Genomic DNA, 23,343 nt, shown 5'->3' on the forward strand with positions numbered 1-23,343 from the left:
GTTGCTTAATTCAGGGGCTTAACAGAGAAATCCAGGAGAAGAGATACTGTGCTGGATCTGTTTCCATTTCGCCAGCTCTAGGGAGGCTCCCTGTTCAGTAAGATATCCACCAGTTGTCATGTCAGTTGACTCTTTGTTCCCTTTCAGCTTAATTATTCTTGCTATAGTGTATGTAAAACAGTTGAATTAGAGAAAATTCCCATGGTGAAGAGCTGAATGAAGCTGCAGCTTAACAAAAGCCTTTTTTTCTTACATTATCTTTTAATCTGTTGTATAAATGTCACAAGCAGGATCCACTTTAATTAACAGAAGGACTGGTGATGTGATACACTGTTCTTCAGCTAGAAGCAGTGGTAGCAGATATTGATTGATTAGAGTATGACTCTCATCATGGAGACCCAGCATGGGAGCTATAAGAGAAGGACAGGGGAACAAAGACTTGGGGGGTCCCTTTGATGAGATGTGACAGAAATGCCGATAGTGAACAAAGCCAAAGCTGGCATCTTTGCCTACTGCTGTGACTGGCTGGGCTCATGTAATATTTCACTAAACACAAGAATTTATTATGAGTTTCAATGTTATTTTTGTTTTTGACAGAAGCAATAGCAAGTACTCTGAGTGTTGCTTGTCTTTATCCAGGGTGAAACTGACTGACAGAGTCAGAAATTGCTTCTACATGAACATTGGTTTTATTCTCAGAAGACTCATTAGCAGCATTCCAGCACTGTACAAGAAGGTTAGTCTCTCTGTCTCGAATATCCCACCTGTATGTTCCACTGCAGCTGCTTTTGCTTTCATGATAACACAAAAAGCAAATTTTACTGTCTTGCTATATTTAAAACCAGATGGTTGGCCCACTTAACCCCAGGCAAACATTGCAATTCCTCCTTTTTCAGATTTTCAGTATTTGGTTGCTGACTAAAGCACCAGGGTTTAGAATCATTGCTGTTACACAGTACAACATTTCATGTATAAGCCTTTTGATGTGTCTTGTACACTTATATATTATACAATAGAAGCATATCCATTCTGCTGGTAACCAGAAAATATGATATGTGATCTAAAATATATGCATTAAACATTAAAAAAGAAAAAGTTCTGTGGCAGAAAAATAATTCCCTGTTTGCAAGCATAATTTGGAATTATCAACAGAAGTAAAGACTGACAAAATGATGACATTACCTTTTGAATCAGAAATTGCCAATTATGATCAGTTCTGTTGTGTTTAGTAGTGGAAAAATTCCAGACTATTTGTTTCCAAGATGTATAAATATTTGCAGCTCTTTTTTCATACTTATTGACCTTGTCTCTTATTTTTTCTGCCAAGGGAGTTATATCATCCAGTATGACACAGAAATTCTATATGATGCTCACTTTGAGGCTAACGTTAGTTCACAAAAAAATACCTGCTGGCCAGAACTTTTCATAGAGAGATTTTCATATCTAAGATCTGTTATGATATTTCCATCTTTAATTGTAGTCTTCTGATATCTTCTGTGCTACAAAATCCATCTGGTTTCTCTGTAAATATCAAAAAGCAATCGGGTGGGCTTTGACTTCTATTCCATAGGACATAATAGTTTTAATTAAAATTGCCTCTCATTCTGAGGCTTTGGAAATGTTTGTTTTATTTTTCCTGATCAGTGAGTTCTCTGTTCTTTCTGTGGCACTTACAAGTTCTCATTTTCTTCTGTGTTTACTTTTTCATTGAGCATCCTATGAGATCTTCCAGTGTCATCCACCCTTCTAGCCAAAGGCAACAATCAGCAACTCAGAGCTGCTTCATAGTAATTGACAGTTGTGTTTTCCAAACTAGGAGACTATTACTGCCAATAGAGAAAGTCAGCAAAACCCAAACCCTGAAAAATATAATGTGGAAACCTATTTCAAGTCTAGTAAAAAAAGCCAAGAAACGCCCAAACAGACAAAAACCCTCAACCAAACAAAAAAAACCCCTTTTCACAAAAAAATACCAAGTAGCTGTGGCTACTGCACATGCAACATAAACCTAATAAAGTATGCTTCAGTTATTGCTGTAACCTGAGAATTACCATGATTGCTCTTAGTTGTGAATAAGGGTAGCAAACTTCTTAAAAACTCTTTGTCAGCTAGTCACATTGTATTAGAGCTGGAACAGTCTATGTGACTGGACTGACCTTCAACAAACTAGAACATAACCCTTTAAAAAAGAAGATTTAATCACTCTAGAGAAGTGAAGCAGTGATAAGTACGATCCCTGACAAAATAAGCTCTCTTAGTGAATACATTGCCCAGTCACTGACTACACTCCATGTACACTACATATGCACTTTGGAAATACTATTATGCTCAAAATCATGTTTTAGAAAAAGAAAAACAACTTATATGTAAACTAATTTATCATTAGCATCTTAACAGTTTCATCAGTGAATTATTATTAGTCCAGATGTAACTATTAAATAAAAAAAAGCAGTAATACAGGAAGAAAAATGTCGCTGTTATACCAAGAACGACACCGATCCAGGATGGGGTTCAAAGGCCAGAAATGGCTATATTTAATTATATAATTCAGCTTATACAGCGTTGTTCGCAAGGGTGGCGTAAAACCATTGGATGCTTGACCATCCGCCTCCCAGAGGGATTGGCTGAGCAGCATAACATCCATTTCCAAAATATTTTTCCCAGTGTGGAAAACAAGGACACAAACAGCTTGCACCTGTGAGATAGTTTACAAAACCTCAAACCATTTTCCCAGCTGGTTAGCATTAGAAAGGAGACTTTCACAGGCGGCTGTAAAAATAGGAAAATTTCTCTGCCGCCTCTCTTAGCATCTACAGAAAAATGTTAAAAATTTTACACACTCTTCCCCTTTTCATAGAATCATAGATTCACACATGATTGCAGTATCACAGGACGCTGAGGTAGTAAAGGACTCATGAAGAGCACCTAGTCCAACTGGCCAGCTCAAAACAGACCGAGGTAGTTTGCTCAGGGCCGTGTCCCACTGGGTTTTGGGTTTCTCCAAGGATGGAGACCACAACTTCCCTGTGAAACCTGTGTCTCCCTTATGGTGAAGAATTTTTTTCCTATGTTTAATTGCAATTTTCTGTATTTCAATTCATGCCTGTTGTCTCTTGTCCTGTCCATGAGCACCACTGAGGTTTTGTCTCCGTCTTCTTTACTCCCCTTATGAAGTATTTGTACACATGGGTAGGATCCTCCTGAGTCTTTGCCAGGCTGAGCAGTCCCAACTCCCTCTGCCTTTCCTGACAGGAGAGATGTTCCAGGAGCTCCATTGTCTTCATGCTCCCTTGATGAAATCAGCCCTGTCTCCTGGTCCATGTGCCTCTTGTACTGAGGAGCCCAGAACTGGACCCAGCAGTTCAAATATGGTGCCAGTAGGTAGTTTTTTGTTATTTGCTTATTTGGTTTTATGCTGGTCATGTGGTCATTCTTCCAATACACTTCTGGATTATAAAATGAATGATTTAATTCTGTATGTGTGGGGGGCGTACAGTCAACATTCTGAACCTATTGCTGGGAGAAATATGATCATAATTATAGCTTTTCTTCTGTACTTTAGGAGCCATTTGGGATCTTCTTTATTTACTTGCTAACAAGCGCTACACCTTGCTCTTTTGTCTCTGGTCTGCAAGTTCTCATTATATCTGAACTTATTTTAGATGGTGTTTTTATCTATGTTAATTTTTTTTTTTATTTTTTACGCCTAAAACTGCTTTTACCAAGCTTTGTGTCTGCAAGTTTTTTATAGCCTTCCAGTTTCTAGATTTCCAGTGCCAGCCTGTGCCCATTTTCTTGTAATCCTGGTCCCGTAATCCTTTTACAGTGTTTTTCCCAGCTAAAGGCCCTTGCTCCATACCAGGCCCATATTCTGCTGCACTCCATCATTATCTCAGCAACATGAATGTTTCACTTTCAGGAAGGACTACTTGTAAATTACTGTCTTTAAAAATTATTCTTACACCATACAGAGATTAATAAAAGGAAAATGAATTAGGCTTATCCACCTGTTCATTAGGAAAAAAAAATGCTACATCTAAACAAACTCTAGAGAAAAGCAACAGACTGGTCAAAATTATTTCAAGCAAGGCAAGCCTGGCAAAACTCAGTCCTGAGAAGCAACAAAGCCACTACAAAGCCTGTGGTTTTAGTCCTGCTAGCAGTACCCATACAATATGAATTCCACTTCAGAGGACCCAGAAGGTGTTTCTGGATCCTGGGGGAAAGTTATAAAGGGTGAAAAAGAATCTGAAAAGTGGGGAAAGGAACATAAGGACGTGATTTTTCTCTCATTTCGAATCAAAGTTTACAGTGTGTTCTGAAGTGCTAGCTTACTGAGAGTGTGACGAATTTGTTGCTGTGACATTTGGTGAGCAAGCATCCATAGTTGAAAGCTTAAACTTGATTTCTTCTCTTTCAAGGCAGAACTTGAAGGACTGAAAAATCAACAAGACTTGATTAATCAAGTTGGCAATGTCAACAGAAAAGACTTTTAGGCGTTGTATTTGATATATGTATGAATCATGAACAGCAAAATGTACATACAGTTGCAGAAAATGTACAAAAGCTGTTGTTTTGAAAGTTATACAGCCTGAAGTAGCTATCTCATCAGGGACTTTATCAAATAACAATTTTCTGCAGTGAATGAATTACTCAGCTAAGTATGCCGGCATACTTATAGTATATATATAGTGGTCCTTTGTGCATCTCTTCCAGCACACTCACTGGAAATCTTACTAGAAACATCTCCAGAAGCAATCCAAGATTCATATGCCTTTAAGATTTACATGCTTCAACAGTGCTAGAGCAAGATAAAGACCCTTTGGCTGCACAGGTAAAGGAAATTAAACGTAACAAGTCATGGCTTCACTCCCTTGTAGTCCACAAAATTCTTGCCACTAAGTTCACACTTGGAAACCAGTATTAAGGATGGATGAAAGGTATGGGTTTCCACAAGGCCATCAGAGAATTTTTGACTTACTGGCATTTCTTCATGGTTAGGCTATGATTTCTTCTTTTGTGAGCAACTTTTCTTTGCAATCAGCTGATGAGCCTGTCAGCAGAGGAGGCCTAACGAGATTCTTTGAACCAGGCTGTAGGCTTCTCTAATGACTACCATTTGTTCTTAGCTAGTGATCCTTTCAAAAATTCATTTTGTGTGCTGCACCTAATCTACCTTCTTGACAGCTCCAAGCACCTAAACGAGCAGAACTTTTCTCTCCTGAGGCTGAAATGGAACCTTTGTTTACGCGTAACCTGATAAAAGCATTCATCAGAAAACTTAAAGGGGGTTATTTCCTAGGTGTATAGAAAAAATAATTATCTTGTATAAGATCTTACTGAAAAAACCCCAAAAACAGTGTCTAAGAATGTTATGGATCTGATATTCAGTAGCAGAAGTTTTTTCCTGATGGAATAGGAAGAATTTATTATCTGTTGATTTACCTGAGCTGATGTTGGCTGCAATAAATTCACGGGTCATTTCAAATGTCTCCAGGACTGTGGTTCCTGGGTGACTTTTTATTTCCCAGAAGCTCAGAAATGTTCCCTATCTCTGAATAAGAGCCCAAGTTTATTTATAAAAACATTGGCAATTCTTCTAATATCTCCATTTTCTGAATGAGGCTTCTTTTCCATCAGAGAGCCAAAGAAACTAGCTTGTTAATATTTTTTGGTCAAACTAAGTATAGTTTAAGTAATCCTGCAGATTTATCTCTGTGTAGAATATGTTTTACTGTCTGGAAAGATTTAACCACTGCCACATTCTTACTATGTTTTGAAGTATTTTTCTGTTAAAAAATTTTCCTACCCCCAAAAGGCTATATTACATTTTATTGTTATTTCCAGTATTATAAGAATACCAAGAGAATTCTAATAAAACATTCTCTCCTCTGCAAATAGAAACTTCCATTTAAAAAAAAACTTGAGAACTCTGGTTCTGCTATGGTTACAGTCAGCTTTGTCTTCCACTAGAGTTAATTTAGCATTTAGAGGGCAACCTCTCAGTCTGTACAAGTACACAGAAAGAAAATCTGACAAGGAATGAAACTCCAGACTCTGGCACAGCTGTACTGAATGCCTCTTCTGTTCTGCCAGACCAGTTTAGCTATCTCGCTTTTTCTTCTGTGCACTCTGAGAAGCCTAAATCTAATTAAACAACAGACAAAAACTAGACATGCAATTGATCTGCAAGAGGAGAAAGGGGAATAAATTAACAATGAAAAGTTTAAACTAAAAGTAATTTCAATGCATTTATTAGACTGGCATTTGAGGAATTGCTCAAACTTCGTTTGTTTTGGAAGCCGTTTTTACAGTTAGCCAAGAGATAATCCACCATTCCCCCCCACCATGCTTCTTCCTTACAAAAGCAGAAACCAAATGCTCTTGATACACCTTCAGCATTTATCCTACAGAACAACAAAAATAAAAGCCTTCCTAACATCCCACTTTCTTGTCCTAGTCTTGTACCTAATATTCTTCCATAAGAAACATATCCTTGTCAAGACCTTTTTTGTTGAGCTGCGTTTTATGTCGTTTCTCTTCATGATGTATTGCCTGGCCTCTTAAATTTGACTTGGCAGAGCACTTTAAATATTCTGATAAGGTATATCTAACCCATTAAAAGGCCAAGTCTGAGTTTCATGATTCTTACTGAGAAGGGGAGAATGAGATTAGAAAGAACTTGAACTGCTTTTCATATTATCACATTGTCATATTCAAAGTATATTTAATACCAATCATATTATGAGTGCAGTCTGCAGCATTATCTTTACAGATTGTACAAGCAGGCATAGAGTGCATTTCACAGTCTAATTTTAAAGGGGCTTTTATCCCATATCTGCTTACTGAGTATCTGCTCTGATTCAAAGCACATTAACATGCAAATAAGGACATAAATCTTGAGGAGAAGGAAATGCAACAGAAACTTGTCTGTAAATGAACAAAGTTCAACAGTCAGTCAAATATGTAATATTACTCAATATTTGGTGCATCACATCTGCTTCTAGTCTCTCCAATCTCAGCATGTTTAATGTCTCCAGAGTTTTACTGTTACTCGCTGATGACATGATCAGAGATGTCATGGGATGCAGCTAGGCAGTGCAAAGGAGAGCTGGGTAGGGATGCTGTCAGGGCTGTGGTAAAGCACACTTTTCAAAATGCTTGATAATATGCCCTTGCAGTGTCATAATCTCAGTGTCAAGTATTATCAATTTTTCAAAGCTATGGGGCATGATAGATTGCCTCTGCCTTCCCTTGTATTTTTTAGAATAGGATCTCTTGTAGACTTCTCAGGCTTTCTTCAGATGCTTATGCATGACTGGATCTTTTAGTGCCTCCAGTAAGTTACATGGTCACTGGTATAACGTAACTTTAAAAATGCACTCTTAGTTATTTTTCAGGACTTCCAGCAATTCATAATTCATTTAGAGGTGGATGCAGAGTACAAATTATCATTCAAATGGAGGAAACATAAAAAAATATATTATTCTTCTGCCCTTGAAAGGAAAAAAGGTTCTGTTTTAGTGATATTCTGAGATAGGTTATGCAAAACTTGGCTGGAAAATGAGGTAAAAGTCCATTGTTCTCTCCTTATAAGGAAAGGAAGATGCAAGGCATCTGCTGCAACTGTAAGAACAAGATGTTAACTAGGCCGAATTACACATACAACTGGTGAATTGTGTTAGAAAGTGGTGCAGTCTGTTATTGAGGATCAGGGGGGCACTGGCCTTTGTAACCAAAAGGAAAAACAGATCTGAGCTGTAGTGCACAGACAACTTTGATTTGGGGAATTTTCCTGAACACCACTATTCACTTCATCTCCTGAAGAATGTGAGAAATTTTTCCTGAGAAATTTTATAATGCCTCACTCTAGGCTATATCTTAGTATACATGATTTTACTTTGAATGTATCTCTCTCAATTGTTTTTTTTCTTTTGATGAAGTTGCAAAACCAGAAACTAGAGTTTATACGGAGACAAAATGGCAAGTGTTAGCAAACTGAGACTATAAATGTCTCCATTCAGAAGAAGGAAAATGGTATTTTTTCTTAGGCCAATCCATACTTTAACATATTACATGAACATGAAAAGACTCTAATTAGATACTCTTGTGAGTACAGAAGGAGGGTGAACTGTTACTAAGGAGGCTGTCAAGGTGTAGAATACTTGCAGTGATGTCCATGGTTGGATGAAATGTCAAAATATTTAGATAGGTGCATACAGAGAAGTAGGAGACCCTTGTGGTCTTACAGCTCAGCTTTCCACTGTATGTGATGAATTATTTCTGCTAATTTTCTCTACTGGAAACCAGAGAATAAAAGTTATATACCCTAAAATAATCCAACATGATTTACAAATTTTGATTAGACTCATGAAAATATAATAAATTTTGAAGAGAATGGGATAGCATTCTTCAGATGGTATGTCATACTTCAAAACCACTTTTGATGGCTGAATATTTGCTATTCATTTTTGGTATGGGTAAGCTCTTCGCCTGCTCACCAGGCTGTTGAATTCTCTGTATGTGTGTCTCACTATGCTTTCCTTGCTGAACTAACTTGCTCTTGTCTTCTTCAGGGTATTTTTGTGGTGTAGTCTCTGTTTGCTATTTCTTCATAGAAGTTGGAACTCAAGATCTACCTGTCTTATACCTACAGATCAATCACTCTACAGATTTTCTAGCAAAGAGCAGACTTGTCTGGTGGATTTACAGGCTCTGACACTATTGGGGTTTTATGGTTTGTGGAGTAGAGACTTGCCTTGGTAGTTTAGAGAATAAAGTAATGGCATGAAACTGTGACAGGGGAGGTTTAGTTTGGATATCAGGAAAAAGTTCTTCACCCAGAGGGTGGTTGGGCACTGGAACAGCCTCTCCAGTGAAGTGGTCACAGCACGCCACCTGACAGAGTTCAAGAAGTGTTTGGAAAATGCTCTTAGGCATGTGGTGTGGCTCTTAGGGTTGTCCTGTAAAGGGTCTGGGGTTGGACTTCAATGGTCCTTGTAGATCCCTTCCAACTCAGAACAATAATTCTTCCACAGAAAATTAAAAAATAGAAAAAAAATTTTAGTCTCTAAAATAAAGTGGATTACTTATCTTGAAGTAATTGTTTTATTTATATCATCCCAGAATCATGGAATCACACAATTGTTAGGGTTGGAAGTGACTTCTGGAGATCATCTAGTCTAACCCCCCTGCCAAGGCAGGGTCACCTAGAGCAGGCTACACAGGAGCACATCCAGGTGGGTTTTGAACGTCTCCAGAGAGGGAGACTCCATGACCTCCTTGGGCAGCCTGTTCCAGTGGTCTGCCAACCTCAGTGTAAATAATTTCTTCCTCATGTTGAGGTAGAACTTCTTGTAGTTTAGCTTACGGCCATTTCTCCTCATTCTGTTGCTTGGCACCACTGAAAAGAGTCTGGGACCCTCCTTTGAGACAGCCTTTGAGATATACATGTATTGATGAGATAATTTCTCAGTCTTCTCTAGATTAAACGGGCCCAACTCTCACATTCTCTTCTCATAAAAGATCCTCGAGACTTCTCAACATCTTTTTGGTCTCTGCTGGACCCTCTGCTCCTTGCCTTTCTTGTATTGAGTAGTCCAGACCTGGACACAGCTCTCCAGATGTGGCCTCACTAGGGCCAAGCGGAGGCGGGGCTATCACCTCCCTCGGCCTGCTGGTCACTGCCCTCCCAATGCACCTCAGGATACCACTGGCCCTTCTGGCCACAAGGGCACTGCCAGCTCACAGTGAGTTTGTCATCCACCAGTACTGCCAGGTCCTTCCCAGCAGAGCTGCTCTGCAGTAGGTCAGCCCCCAGCCTGTGCTGGTTATTCCTCCCCAGGTGCAGGACCCTACACTTGCCCTTGCTGAACCTCATTAGGTTTCTCTCCTCCCAACTCTCCAGCCTATCAAGGTCCCACTGAATGGCAGCACAGCCTTCTGGTGTGCCAGCCACTCCCCCCAGTTTCATGTCATCAGCAAACTTGCTGAGGGCACATCCTATCCCTTTATCCAGGTCATTGGTAAAGAAGTTGAATAAGGCTGGACTCAGTACTGATGCCTGGGAATGCCACTGACTACAGGCCTCCAAGTGGATTCTGCTCTGCTGGTCACGACCCTCTGAGCTCTGCCATTCAGCCACTTCTGGATCCAACTCAGTGTCCATTCACTTACCCTACATTTCCTGAGCTTACCTACAAGGATATTATGGGACACGTTGTCAAAAGCCTTGCGGAAGTTGAGATAGACAATGTCCACTGCTCTCCCCTCATTGTCCCATCTTGCCATGTCATCATAGAAGACTATCAGATGGCTCAAGAAGGATTTCTCCTTGGTGAATCCATGCTGACTACTATTAATGACCTTTTCTTCTATCTTAGCTAGTGTTAGTGCGGGAATTCAAGATGAGCTTCTAAAATTTAGCACCAGACACTCAGACAGAAATGACTACAAAGACATGAATTTTAAGTGTTTCAGTTTAGCTACAATTGGAAATTATGATCATGGAAAGGTAAATTTGCAGTACAGATAAATCTACATTCAAAATGAAGAAAGTAATATGAAAACCAATGCATAAATGAATAATTTTGGTATTGATTCCCCCGTTCCATGCAATGTTTTATCTTTTGGTTTATTAAATTTCCAGGTGTCCTTTCTTGCTTTCCTTACTGAATAAGTAGTGATGACTTGTATTATCTGGCTTGTCACACAGAATGAAAAAAAAACCAACAAAAAAAGACATCACTGAAGTACTATTTTGGGCTCTACTGCTTGTCACATAATGAATAACTTGGTTGAAATGAAATGCTTTCATTATGAATGCTTTACAGTCCTAGGATCTCCCTGATTCATTATCTTATGTAAGACACGCTGAGACCAAGTAAGTGTGATGAGACCAAATAAATGTGATGTGTGTGTCACTTTACTCTGAAATGCAGACTTCATTTCATATTTTAAAACATCCTCTTGTTACTGTTGCTAATACTATTTATTGGAGGATTTCACCAGGAAAAAGAATTTTAAAAAAAGAGGAATTTAGTTGCTTTTATTTCCTGTTTGCCTGTAAGAGAGGCTCACCTTTCCTTAGGACAGTACGCTAAAATGCATCAGGATTTTTGTGAACAGCTAATACACCAAATAGTTCTGGAAAGCAGGAAGTCAAATGGGAAGCTCAGTCTAACAAATCAGGTTCTGAACAGTCATTATTTTAAGAGTGTGGATCTAATGAGGAGTATATATATGAGTACAACAATAACAGCCCTTAATTAAAAGGACTGTTTCTGAAAATTAGAGGTCAGACATTAAAAGTAAATGGCATCCAGTTATGCATTTGCATACCTATTTCTTTCACCCAGTACAATTTTATGTCCTCCTTAGTGGAGGAATTAAACACTTTATTTATTTTTTTTTAATTTGAAAATATATTTTCTCTATATATATTGATATATTTAGGGTTTACTTTTCATTAACGTTAGAAAATCTGAAGGAAACCAAGGTGTCATTTTCATATGCACTAGAAAATAATAATAATGCAGTCACAGAACGGTATTTTCTCTTCACAGAGATATTAGAGGAAAAGAATGAGAAAGAAGATCCTTTCATTAAGGCAATTGTTGCATTTCTAATGCAAACCCATTTATTTTCCCTGCCCTTGCCATTGTTGATATTACTTCTGTGTTGAACAGAGGCATGAGCGGTTGCAGTATAATTCAGAAAGCTGGTTGAAAAATAAGTATAAGCAGAGAAAAATAATAAATGCTGGTAATGCTTCCATGACTGTATAATACCATCTTTTGGGATGGTAGCAGCCTTTGACCTATGCTTCATTTTGTCTTGGCAAAGGTAATCTTTAAAAAACTGGCTGACGTAGCTTGAATGGCTAACAGGCTTTCAAGCATGCAAATTTTCAGGATTTGAAAGAGACCTTATGAATCCATTTTCTCTAACTGTGTCAATTGGTCTAATTAAAGATGTTCTTCCTTCCTATACTTTATATACATTCCTATGTCTTTAAGGCTTTACTTACATCCTTAAAGACGGCTACTATAACATTGCTAGATTTTTTCTGAATCATGATAATAAATCCCTTCAAACATTCCAGGTTTTGCTAGATGTTTTACTGATTTTCCAAGTAAGAGAGACATTGTGTCTTCGAACTGTAGATTCAGTTTAGTAAGCTTGAAGTGTCCCACTATTGCCTACAACTATTGGATAAGAATATGGATTATAATCCATCTTTAATTTCTCTGCTATAAAGATCACATCCCGTACTTAAGTGGCTGAACATCCAAAATTTTTGGGCAGTAATATTTCACAATAACATTGTGTTTTTCCCTGACTGTTACCAAGAGAAGTCCTTATACACATATAAATATATTTATTGTAAGAAGTAAATTTAATAAATCTTATAATTTCATTCAGTTTTTGAATGGAGACATATTGTACAAAGAGAGAGTGTATGTTCTTGGCAAATAATACTAACCTGGGAATAAATGGGTTTGAAGAAATAAAATGGAAAGGGGGATCATTAGGAAACCAGCTAGCTGTTAAAAGAACAGTCAGCCAGACACTGTCATAAAGATTTGAAATGCTGCAGCATCTTCTTTTATGACAGTTCTCATTCAGAAAGGTCATGATAGTATGGAGAATGAAGGGTTATCTTTTATGATCTCTAGCTATTTTAAATAGTGTAAACAAATAAATCCAAGGAATTGGAAAATATTTATTAGCCTTCAGAGACTTTGCAAGAATTTAGTTGAGATACTGAAGTGTAGGTACAAAAATGCTGTTAATGAGGATCTTCTTGTTATTTTTCTAAGTCCGTGAGAGACTTTTCTCTCTCACAGAAGAGGTAGCAGGGAATGTAAACAACCAAGCCACCTGCAACCTTGGAAAGTCTTGTTTATGGTATAGTAGAAAATATTTTGATAATGGATGTTTTAGGATTTTGGCCAATCACCCCCAAGGGGTGGCTGGTCCTTTGTCCAATTAGACTATGAAGAAAAAAGTCTATAAAAGAGTTTGTAAAATAATTAAATAAATCAATCTTGCTGCACAATTCCTGCCTGCTGGATCTTCTCCTCCTCCTCCTCCCTATAGCTGCGGGACACGGTGATATACTGTAGGAACCAGGCCTGCGGTAATACTGAAGTGCTATGTGTGTCCTAGGAGATGATGAGAAGATCAGTAGCTATTAACCATACCCTGTAGGTTTTAATACCTCAGAGAAATGTTAGCACAAATTCCACACAATAGCTTCCCAAGCAAAATCCTAAGGTCCTGAGTTCTCTAAATGGAGCCAATGATTGATCATGCATTTAACATTACTGATTTCTCTAAGCAGCTGTTGAACATTTTGCCATCTGCCTGTAAAGACGTGGTGATCAAAACTTTTGCAAAACTACTTGCAGAGAAAGGAAGGAAATTTTTTAAGGCTCTCTTGCTTCTCCCTCATGTGCCTCTGCTGCCAATCATCCTTTATCTGGGCAAATTTTAAAATGGTTCAGAGTGTGGAATTACTGTATTCTTTTTAATTTATAAGGATGATGCTATCCTCTACAATTTTATTCTTGAAACATTTTGAACTAGGGAATATCTAAACTTCTATTAACTCAAGCTACCAATTTAAGCTCAACAAGTATATTCTGCTACAGTGAGTATAACAAACAAGAAAATAGTCTGAGCTACATATTTCATAACAAGGTTCAAGGATTTATCATAAATCAGGTTTGAAATGATGGTAAAATGTAGAGGTGTTTGTATTTTTGTTGTAGGAGATGGTTATTATCAATAAGGTATGTATGATAAAGATTAGCTAAAAATATTATCTTGAAGAAGTAGAAACTATAGCCTATAATTCTGTACCAAAAATACACACTGCATTGTTTAGATTTAATGTATTTTTTAAAAAAGAAGAAAAACTCCTAATGGATTTTTAATAGTGATGTTTGTAATTTTTGAGTTTACAATTTCTATTGATATCAAAATAGCTGTGGTGAGCTGACCATGGCTGGCCACCAGGTGCCCACCAAGCCACTCTACCACACCCCCTCCATCAAGACAATGGAGGAGGAAATACAACAAAAGATTGTGGATTGAAATAAAGGAGTTTGTTCAGTAATTAGTCTTACAAGCAAGACTGACTCATCTAGGGGAAATTATACTTCTCCAATATGGATCCATCCCATGAGCTACAGTTCTACATGAAGTACCCCAGTGTGGATCCCTTCCATAGGTGCATACCTTCAGGAACAGGCTGCTCCAGCATGGTCTCCCATAGGGTCTCAGGTCCTGCCAGCATACCTGCTCCAGCATGGGATCCTCTCTCCACAGATCCATAGCTCCTGCCAGGAGCCTGCTCCAGTGTGGGCTCTCCATAGTGTGCAGCTTCTTTCAGGGCACACTCACCTGCTCTGGTGAGGACTCCTCCACAGGCTGCAGGTAGATGATGTCTGAGCTCCTGTTGACCTCCATGGGCCGCAGGGGCACAGCCTGGCTCACCATAGTCTGCACCACAGGCTGCAGGGGAATCTCTACTCAGGCATCTGGAGCACCTCCTCCCCCTCCTTCTCCACTGAACTGGGTGTCTGCAGGGCTGTTTCCATCACATATTCTCATCCTTTCTCTGGCTGGTATTTGCTCTTGCTCAGGATTCCCCCTCTTTATTAACTCTGTTATCCCAGTGGTGCTACTGCTGTGGCTAATGGGCTTGGGTCCATCTTGCAGCTGGGTGGCATTGACTCTGTTGGACATAGGGAATGCTTCTGACAGCTTCCCAGAGAAGCCACACCTGTAGCAGCCCCCTCCCTGCCTTGTCTGCCACTTTTCAGAATTTATCTATGTTTCAAATTTATTCTTTCATAAAATAGGGAAACATAATCTTTATGATATCACTTCTCATTTCAGTAGACAGGATTATGATGTTGTACATAGAAGATGATGGTTTAAAATTAAGAACAAACACATAAACTCAAAGAAACAAGGTTCCTTTATTTTTTTTCCATACAAATGCCTCTAATATCAAGATAAGTCAGAAAAAGAAAATTGCAGAGAGCCTGTGACATATAGGCTATTTTTTCAGAAGAAAATATTTTTTGAAGTGTCATCTGGCCTCTTGGAAAAGTAGTTAAAGATTTCAAAAAGCATATATATTAGCAAAATATTGATATCATGTAAGCACGATTTTATTACAAGAATTTTGCAATATCCAAACAAGAAGAACACGGTTAAATAGAGATTTTGTTTTGTTTTCATCACCAGAGAATCTGAGAGGGCTTATTAAAAAAATAAAATGGTAAAAGGGAAGCATAAGAAATAGCTTGGTACTGGATAGGATTAGGGGAGAGTGGTGTATTGGAAGGAACCTGGTCCATATTTAGCTTAGCCCTGACAGTGTCTCTTTGAGATGAACTCAAATAACTTCTGCTGAATGTCTTAGCAGTCTTTTCAGTTATACTGATCTGTACTATCCTGAATATAAAAACACTATAATTTTTTTTATGAGGAGTACTGCTTGTATTTTCAGCTTTGTGTCATCATACAATCATAATGACAGTGGAAACCCATTCTGAAGAATTTAGAAATTGAGTCCTTGAATTTATATTGAGTTTTGTCAAGTAGAGGGCTTTTTATATAGCCAAAGTATGTGATAATAAACTGTTCAGACTAGTGTTTTATGCTCCCTCAAGGAAGACTTTTATTTAGCCACCCTTTACCTCCTGTTTCTTTTCATGTTGAGTACAATACTGCTGAATGCAAGGTTTGTCTAGTTCAATGGAAATTGGTGGAGACATGGGCCAGTATTTTTCTTTCTCATGTGCTCTTGGAGACAACTAAACAGAAATCCAAATCCACTAAGACTCCATTTACTGTCTATGCACTTGCATGGTTTTAACTTGGTCAAAATTCGGCACAATGTTTTTGCTTATTCCACACCACTGCCTTCCTGTTTTCTTTCTATGCATTGCTAAAATGTAGTTCTCTGACTGGCATTCATGTATGAGAAATTGACTCTATTCCATTGAAATCAATAGCAACTCTCCGAAAAATTTAAAACTGAGATGACAATGAGTCTACTAAAAAAGAAAGCAGCCATTTCTCATGGCTGTGCAGCTGTGTCCAGCCACTCTTGTAGGCCAGTCCAATGAGGGTGAGTACACTCACCTGCTTCCTTCATGTCTTCCTTGATGTACTGGGTTTGTGTGGACAGGTTTTGGTAGCAAGGGCCAGGATGCTACAGAGGTGAATTCTGTGAGAAGCTGCCAGTTGCTTCTCCCAAGTCTGGCAGAGCCAGCGCCAGCCGGATCCAAGATGAACTCACCACTTGCCAAGGCTGAGCCAATCAGAGATGAGAGTGATGCCTCTGTGATAACATATTTAAGGAAAAAATGTGTTGCGCAGAGGTAACTGCTCTCAGAGAAGAGTGGAGTGAGAATATGTGAAAGGAACAACTCTGCAAGAGACCCAGGTCAGTGGAGAAGCAGGGGGAGGAGGTGCTCCAGGCACCTCCTCCATCTCCACCTGAGATTCCCCTGTAGCCTGTGGATAAGGCCATGCCCCTAAAGCTCGTGGAAGTCAATGAGGGTTCAGGGACCTGCAAATCCATGGAGGGAGGAGCCCATGCTAGAGAAGGTTTCCTGGTAGGACTTGTGACCCCATGGGGGACCTGTGCTGGAGCAGGTAGTTCTTGATGGACTGCACCCTGTGGAAAGGCACCCATGCTGGAGCAGTTTGTGAAGGAGTGTACCCTGTGGGAATGACTCACACTGGAAGAGTTCATGGAGAACTGTCTCCCATGGAAGGGACCCCATGTTGAATTGGGGGAAGGACCCCTCTCCCTGAGCAGTGGCAAACCAGGGTGTAATGAACTGACCATAACTTCTATTGCCCAAGAGGAGGGAGGAGGTGGAGGTGGACCCTGGGAAGGAGGGAGGGGTGGGGGGAAGGTGTTTTTAATATTTGCTTTACTTCTCATTATCCTGCTATCATTTTGATTGGTAATAAGTTCCATTAATATCCCCAAATTGAGTCTATTTTGGTGATAATTGGTTTGTGATCTCTCCCTGTCCTTAACTCATAACTACTTGTGGAGGGGAGTGGTAGAGCAGTCATAGAGGGGCTTTGCTGGGCACCTGGCATCCAGCCAGAGTCAAGCCACCACACCTGCAATACTGCCTGTCCCAGTATTGCCCACAGGCATGGAGCAATCTTGGACACAGGACATGGGCCATGAAACTTGTAACATCTTGCAGCAAAAAGCCTTTTAGGAACGGTCCCACTGTATCTGTTTTCCTCAGGGCTGTTGCAAGACAAATATTCTTAGCCATCCTCATTAAAAGAGGTCCATGGTTTACTCTGATTTATTGTATCATGCTTCGAAACCTCACTGATGACTGCGGCTGATTTATGCAGTAATTGTGAACACCAGCGTTACGTGATGACTAAATATTTTGGAACTTCAGCCTCTGTCTCCAGGGCAAAATTATGCAGGGTTCACAGCAAACAGTGCTAACATTCATTGAGTAGGATACCTGTACCGTCCTTTCAGCTAACAATCCCAATTGTCTGGATGATCAGAATATTGATATGAAGCTCAGCCATTCTTTCTTACAAGTTTTAAATGTATTTTCTGGTGATTCAAGAGCTGTTAGTGCTACCTATAAGATCATGATGGTCATAAAGTCTCAGTAACATGAAGCACACTTTTAAAATCTGTTCAGAGATACACTGCTGTTCCCAGCCCTGTGATGGCTGTATGTAGTTCAAATATAAGGAAAGCCACGTGCTGTCAACATATACATCTACTGGGTCATCCAGTGCTGTCTGTCAGAGTTTTTCTTAAGATTTGCACCTGTTCCTGAATTTGTGAGAACTGTCCAGGGATTTTTCTTCTGCATGTACCTACAAAGCTGCCACAGCAGAGTGAGAATGCAGCCCACATGAGTATGAAATTAGTGCCTGTTATAGTAATGGAAGCACAATAAGATTCTCACTATATTTTTTACCAAGTTTGGAGAGGAAAAGAATTCTCAATGCTAAAATTTTTATGTTTGTATATATGAATTCTGTTTTTTTTTTTTTTTCTACAATGCCTTGCATACAAAAATAAGACAGATGGTCAAGATTAACACTTGCAAGTAATGAAATCTGAAGAATTCTGAACATGATTCATCAAGCATTTTATTTATGGTTTGTAGGCATTTTTAAATAACTCATTCTCTGCACCTCATATATTTGTTCTGCAGGCAGCTGGTAAAAAGACTTAATGCTGATTTCTGCTTCAATATATTTCTCCTTGCAGATACAAATTAGTCTAAGTTTTGTAAATAAGTAATTCAGTAAGCTTTGGGGAGCTTCCAAGAGCTAACACCAGCTGAGGTATTGTTCTTTAAAAAAATAAGAGTTCATAATTAATATATAACCATGCCTTTTTTTTTAAAAATATTTTGGGGATGAACAAACTGATATGGAAAAAAAGAAAACTTTTCTGTTCCCTTTTGAAGTCTTCTGCTAGGTTCAAAACACATGTTTGGAAATTTAAAAATGTCCAGATGTGGTCCTTCGGCCTCTGTTCCTCCTGGTGCAGAGATGAGAGAAATCTAACTGTTCCATTTCTTCTGGTGAGAACTTGCCTGAAACAACTCTGAAGTAGAAACAACTTCAGGGTGAGATGCTGGGATGGGAAACAGAGATGAGAAAGAGGGAGAATTTGGATAAAGTGCTAGGAGTAAGTAGGCAGGCAGAGGAGAGAATGGAAACAATCAAGCTGTATCAGCTGAATCTCCCTGAAGGGGGAGGCAGACAATCCCTGATGGGCCAATTACTCCATCTCAGCCACAGGAGACAGACGTTTTCTGTGGATCCCAAGCTAGTAATGCTTTAATGTTGCTGAAACTTGTTGCCAGGTGGCTGCACATAGCACAGCTGTGTTTAGAGATACAATTTCTGCCTAGTAGTGATTGAAAACCCCTCATCCATGGAAGATGTGGTACAGAAACAGAACAGGCAAGACTTCTTTGACAATCAAAGCAGTCTGCAACAGATGAGCAAATTCTGATTCCTGTATTTGCTGAGAGGCTAAACGGGGAGAGGAATGCTATGTCTGTACCAGCAAATAAATGGGTTCAGGGCCTCTGCATCTAGTTCTGAGGCCAAATGCGTTTAAATGGCATGGCACAGTGTCGTAACCACACAGCAAAGGTCACACCAAAGCAAGGCACCTACACCTAAACCAAACTAAAATGGAGCTGTGCTTGTCTTTGGCTGTCCTTGAACTGTGCCTGACGCTGGGAAAGAGGTAAGTGCTGTGGCCCAGGACCCACCCCCTTGAGAGTGAAGAGCAAGAAGCTAAGCAATATGGATGGCTACAGTGCATGCTCAGCCTGTCTGTGCCCTAGCTGCTACTTGATACACTCATACAGAGATTATCAGCAAGTTTTGTGACTGTTAGGATCCTTTCTCCTCAGTGATGGTATCAGATGTGTGTTGTCTGTGCCTTGGTTACATGCCGTAAACTACAGAATTGCCATCAAATATGTATTTAAATGAAATGCAGGCAGTATTCTCCCATGCGTGGACAGACTTGAACAACAAAAATATTATCTTGATACACAACCTGTTACACCTAAGTTGCTTGCAACCTTTATTAAAAGTGAAAAAAATACTTTTATACAGGACGCACATGAATAACAGCATATTTATTTACAGCTTTTTAATTTTAGTGAAGGGGTGTTTTGCCTAAGTGAAACTAAACTCCCATGCAATCTTAGATAAAGACATGTGGAGCTTTAAGAAGAATATATCCTCCTGGCCCATAAATCTACACTATTGACTCATAGGCCCAATTGCAGTGTCTAGAACACAGTTTGGAAACATCTGGTTAGTTGGAGAAGTTAATGCAATTTATTTTACAGAGTAGAACTGAATATTTGAAAATATTTGGTGTGCCGTACTTGATGAGAACTTTTCTGTGCGAGTTACGGTAAAGCATTTGTTAATTGTTGCCTTTCAGACTATTTATTTAGAAAGCAAATCTTCATGAGCAATGGATTACTAAACAGCCAGGCAATGACATTATTTCAACAGAATCTCAGAAATGAGTAACTTACATCACAGAGTTTTCTAAAACTACAGAACATTATGAAGAGAAATTTCCCTCTTGTCCCTTTTTGCGTGCTCTTCTTTCTTCACAAAGAAACCTTCTCTTTTGACCTGATATGGAAAGTTACAGGAACATTCCTATTGAAAAAGCAGTTTTTTACAGATCATTTAGGGTGGTTTTGGAGAATCCATGGGGATAAGTTTTGCTGGAAAATAGTTTAAAATATTTTAGATGTTACATAAATATTTAGCAATAGAAGAGCTTCTAGGGTATGTTTATTTGTAATATTGGTAGTTTAACAGGCCACTTCTATAAATAGTTGGATGGTTGATTTATAAATAAAGTCACCTGATAGTATTTATGGTTTCTAAAATAAGAAATCTCAGTCAAGACTGTTTATTTAAATTGTGGTATAACTAATTGTACAGCAACATGAAACAGTTTAGCTGAAAAAAATAAATACTACTTCTCCAAAAATGGTTAAGAAGATGAATTTGTCATTTGTGTGTTAAATGTAAACTTTTTCAACAGTTTAACAGTAAAAAGGGAGCATGTTTGCAACTATGAAATTGAACTATAATTACATACCCAAGGCTTTTCTCAGGAATGAACGAAACATGACAAATTGCAGTTCTGAACTGTAAATACCATGTGACAAGTCACAGCTTGTGTATAAATTGTATATTAAGAACCAGAAGGTGGTATTAGGTCTAATCCATCAAGGTCAGAGCCACCTGCACCTCCCTCTTGACTCCTTCCTTGCTTCATTAGCTACAGAGCAGCCCAGTTTTAAAGGCACAGTGCCATCTCTCCCCTTGAGTCTGTGGTCATGGCTATCCTCTTCCACAAGGAAGTTGGGAGCCTGAACTTACAGTACTTGTGCCAGTAATCTAAGCTAATGTGCAAAATGTAGAGTATGCTGATTTTACCATCTTTTCAAACAATGTCTATACTCAGAATAGCATTTTCATATGACTGCACAGATGTGCCCATCATTTTTGTCCCTTTTTTATTTTATTTTTGTTCCTATTCATACCCAACATTTTTTACTCACAGAACAGAGGGAGTCACCTAGAGAGGTCTGATTTACCTGTAGAAGGGCTCAGTCTCCTGCACAATAACCTACTTATTTGGTCTGACTTGTCCTTCCCAGGTTTCAAAGGCTGTGTCTAAATGATGTGACAGAAGAGTTCTTCCCAACTGTCATGTCAAGGTGTGTAACACAGGCACACCCTGACTATATTGTGGGACAAGACTTGGTGATATTCCCTTTTAGTCAACTCATTGAAAAAAATCAGGCACATAGAGAAAGCAGGAGCAGTGGTTATCTCCATTATGTCCTGATAATTGCACTCTCCTGTTTCCTTATGTACAGTTAATGCCACTACTTTCCATTGACTATTTGGGAACCTTAGAATGCTAATCTCAGAAGTGGCAGCTACAGAACTTGTTAAAGATCTTCTGTGTCACAGAAGTTAGGGTATCTTCAAACTATTACATGTTAATTTCATGATTTTCTTTTTCTTCTCTCTGTTACCAGTCAATTATTTACATGAGTCTGTGTACTGGATGTGACCCTTGCAGAGCTATCCAAATGTATTAAGGGACAACAAGGCAGTGCAAACTGGTGCTCATACTAATATCATGTGCTCTGGGAACAGTTTATACTGAGTATTTTTAAGGAAAAAAACCCAACCATTTGGCAAAACTGAAATAACTGCGCTGTCAATGGATACAGTGAATACCTCAGAGATGATCCAGCAATGTCTCCTCTGCCATGCAACCAAAGTGCTCTGCATCCAAGGAATGGTTGTACTGTAATGGTGTAATGTGATCCCTCTATGTCAGTTTTGTCGTCAGGGTCTGTTGGCAAGGAAGTGCAATGTTGCTGATCAAAACCAGGATCAGCATTCAATCCGATGTTCGCCATTTCCGCAGCAGCCATAGGGGTGTTTTTTGCTTTCATAGCACTGGACAAAGCTCATGATAGGATCAGTGTAGCATGATTTAACTATAAGCCACCTAATCTTTTTTCTCTCCCTTTTAGTGGGCTTGAGATATAACAGTGCCATTAACTGGAAACAGTAAAGGAGAGAAAGCTTTTAGGGCACAAATGAAAAGTGATGCAATGCAATAATAAACCTTTCTTTTCATATCTGTATCCAGAAACACAATACTTTGCTCAGATTTCATTTTTATTTTATTGCTTAAATATGCAGTGTCAGTGCTTGCATAATGTTTTTAACTTTTTATTTTCACAACGGGGTTTTCATGCCTTGTGTATAATTTAAATGTGTAAAATTTCCATGAAATCTTACTGAAGCACATGCTGAATTTAATATGCATAATATTTTTATTTTTCTACTGAGAAAGAAAAGCACTTAGTAGTGTTAGTATGAAACTTAGATTTCATGCAGCCCCCCCATAATTTATGCTATCTGTCCCTGATTTGTGGAAGATTCTCAGTATTCTTATTTATTATGTGAACTATAAAAAACTTTGCAGTACCTCTTGGCATTCAGATCAGGCGTTAACATGGTTTGCATTACTTGCAAATATGAAGTACCAGTTTTGATTTTCAGACCCAGCATCTCTGTTTTTTCATGCCCAGTGCCATAGCCCAGATCATGTATTTCCTGGGTAGAAATCTCAATGTCTCGTCAAATATGGGTGTAACTCGCTCCATAATTTTGTTATGACTATACTCAGATGCTGTCAGGTCCTATTTTTTGTGCATGGCTGCTGTGTCTGCAGTCCTTTCAGGATGCTGCATCTCCTGTTCATTGTGTTCCAGGAAGGGCAGCAGATTTCAGAGGGGAGATGAGGACAGTGATAGATAGCATCAGGATGATTAGCTGCAAGGTATGACATGTCTAAACAGTTTGAAACACAAGCAGGAGGAAAGTGCTGTGAAGAAAATTATGGAGATGACAATGAGTGGGAGAAAACATCTATTGTATTATTTGTGGAAGAGGTTGATGTCATGGTTTAGGAATGGTATTCCCCAATTTAGTAATTCCACTAAAAAGAAAACCACAAACCTCTCCCCTCCTCACTCTGGTGGGAGACACAAAAGGCAGAGATTATGATTTAATGGAAAAAGCAATGAGATAAGAAGCTGAACAGTAGCAGCAACAATACTGAAAACAGCAGTATACAAAGGAGAGGATGTTTTACGTGCCGAACGCTCACTAAGCTGACACAATGGACAGTGGCGGATGGACCCTATGTGCCTATGCTTT

At 38.9% G+C, this 23,343-nt stretch overlaps 1 long non-coding RNA gene across 1 annotated transcript in view; it reads left to right on the plus strand.

Moving 5' to 3' along the window:
• Positions 1-642: 642 nt before the first annotated feature.
• The window catches only part of LOC116439841, a 45,128-nt gene continuing 22,427 nt past the window's right edge, over positions 643-23,343 (plus strand). Inside the window, exons 1-2 of the long non-coding RNA XR_004238320.1 lie at positions 643-736; positions 3,253-3,381. This is a non-coding gene — a long non-coding RNA (uncharacterized LOC116439841). The remainder of the gene's footprint in view (positions 737-3,252; positions 3,382-23,343) is intronic.

The sequence above is a fragment of the Corvus moneduloides genome, chromosome 2 (genome assembly GCF_009650955.1).
Source record: "Corvus moneduloides isolate bCorMon1 chromosome 2, bCorMon1.pri, whole genome shotgun sequence".
NCBI lineage: Eukaryota > Metazoa > Chordata > Aves > Passeriformes > Corvidae > Corvus > Corvus moneduloides.